This window comes from Lynx canadensis, chromosome C1 (genome assembly GCF_007474595.2).
Source record: "Lynx canadensis isolate LIC74 chromosome C1, mLynCan4.pri.v2, whole genome shotgun sequence".
NCBI lineage: Eukaryota > Metazoa > Chordata > Mammalia > Carnivora > Felidae > Lynx > Lynx canadensis.
Genome location: NC_044310.1, coordinates 192,503,355 through 192,505,869, shown reverse-complemented (window position 1 = coordinate 192,505,869; position 2,515 = coordinate 192,503,355).

Here is a 2,515-nt window from a genome sequence, read left to right as displayed (position 1 = left end):
CTTAGAACTGTTGAGACACGCTTTTGAATATCGTGAGAAGTCTCTTTGCAGCAAGAAACGGGCCTAGAAACCCAGCTTTAAGATACAGGACAGACAGTGGATTGATGCAGCTTAAATTATGGTAACTGGTATGTAAATATTCCATAACAATTTTCTCAACCATTTATCAAGATGTAATTTCTCACTGAAAGATTTGTCTATTCAAACACCTGTGTTGATTGTCTCCCAAACGTTCAAGGTTTCTCATTAATCGGCTCACTGAAGCTTGTAACTTCTGGCTTCCATTATAATTTCTATCCAGAGGTGTGTTAAAGGAGAATAGAATATGAAGAATGTGATGCCTATTAGTTTCTATTGCTACACTAACTAGACTTTGGGTTTTGAATAAGTTATCTGTTATGCATGTTTCATTTTGGCACAAACATGAGAATATGCATCAGGCCCCGTGACGGTGGCCTTAAGGAGGGGCAGATGCTAAAAAAGGCGTGGGGGTAGGTGGGTACCCCCAAAGCCGACCAGCACCCTATATTTCTGATCAGCCAATGTCAAGGGAGGGTCAGGAGCAGAGCTGGGCAGATGGGGGCATAGAATGAAGGAGGGAGGGACTTTCTCAGAGCTATTTGAGATGTCACTGGGCTACCCTACGCTCGTGGCGTCCCAGTTATATTCAGTGCACGGTATGGAAGGGAGGTCTGGTCATTAGAGATTCCATCTCTTGTTCAACACGTGGAAACTAGAAAGGCACGTGGGACCACACTATGGGCCACACTATGACTTTTTCGGGCCCCTCACCTGGTGTCAGCACGTGGAGATGCTGCCCAGGTGTGATTTTGGAGTTCCGGTTTCCACGTCCTGGTCCCACAAATTCAACATCACGAGAGCAGTGCCAGCAACTCTAGTTGACAGTGAATCTGGCCATGTCACCCTCCGCAGGGACACGGGCGACGAGTAGTGTCTGGTGGAATAGTCCGTCATCGTAGCAGCTGTTTGCAGGGTTATCTGGGTAATTAAGGTGAAGGCAAAGTGGAAGGTTCTAGTGAGCCAGCATTTGGGACAATCTGTTGTTTTCGTAGACTGGAAGACCTAGAGGGAGACACTTAAAGACATTAGGAAGGGGCTGAAACGTGCTTACCCACCTTGTCACTTTTCTACCCAAACTTCTTGAGGGGTAAGGCCTTCAAGTCCTCTGCTTCCCATTCATACCCTTTTGTTAAAATCGTTTCCTTCTGAGGCTGGCCCTTTAACATCTTTTTCAACAGTACCGCTGAGTAAACAAAAAAACAGCATGAGAAGCCTCCTTTGGACCTTGAGGAATCTATTTAATTTGTGGTGGTTTGCATTTTGTTTGTAGGAGGAATAAAAACACAACAAGCCCTAGAAAATAACTACTTCATCACATCTTATAATTTATTCCACCAGGAGGCTGGAAGGCTGCCTCCAAAGTTCCTCGGCACAATCTTTGAGGATTCGGTGGTTTATAGTAGCAAAACTGAAGTCACTGAACAGTTCCAAATGCAAGAATTATAGTGTTGGGTCCTTTAAGACAACAACACGTGCACACACAGCCCCCAGCATTTCTGAATGCCTGGACATCTTGATCGGGAATCTGCAAAGCAGGAAGTCAGGCTCTACTGCATGAAGTATGAGGGAAAATATTTAAACACAGTGTGTGGTTTAACACCAAAAGATGGTTTGGTTAGACTTAGCCTGCTCTGCCTCATTCCCCGAGAGGACTTTTTTCTTAGCTGTTGCTTCAGAAAAGTCCCGTCTTAAATCATCAAGTCATATACAGGAGGTTGATGGCTTACAAGTTAGGTAGATTGTGTAGAATGTGATCATAACCCATTGCTGGTTTTTAAAACCAGTTCATGGGAAAGAGCCGATCTTTCTTTTAAAAAAGTGATTATTCCTTCTTCTCTCTCCCTTCTTTCTTTGTTGCCCAAACAATTGTAACTAAGACTAACAGTTTGCGAGAGCCTCTCTACCTTTAGGTATCAATTCTTGATCTCAGATGCCAGCTGTATACATCTCATTTTGACCTAAAGTGTCTTGAAATCTGGAAACAGGTGTTGGCTAGGAAGCTAGAAAGGTGATAATTTTCAACATCTGGCCTTGCTGCTCTGATCATCTGGGTGCTACAATATGTGGCCCAATGCTTCCCTTTAATCGTTATCCTGGCTTGGAACCACTCTCCCCAGTAAGACCCATTTTCATTTAGTTAAAACCTTTTCTTCCTTCAAAACCCATAGTTCCCATTCTGGTGGAAGTGGGGAGCTGTAGAAGTGGAGGGTTTATAGGATGGACCCTGGGTTGGGTGTGAAAAAAAAACAACTGTGAGGAGTCGGGAGAAGGTGTAGGGATGGAGTGACCAGTAATCCAAATAACACTTAATTGGGAGAGGGGACCAGGGACTGGTGGTGCTGGAAGGATCCCAGTTCAAACCGGGCTGGCAATCAGTTAACTGAGGTCCCTCAGCAGAAGATGCCAGACAGCGTCTAGTATTGATACCAAGGGT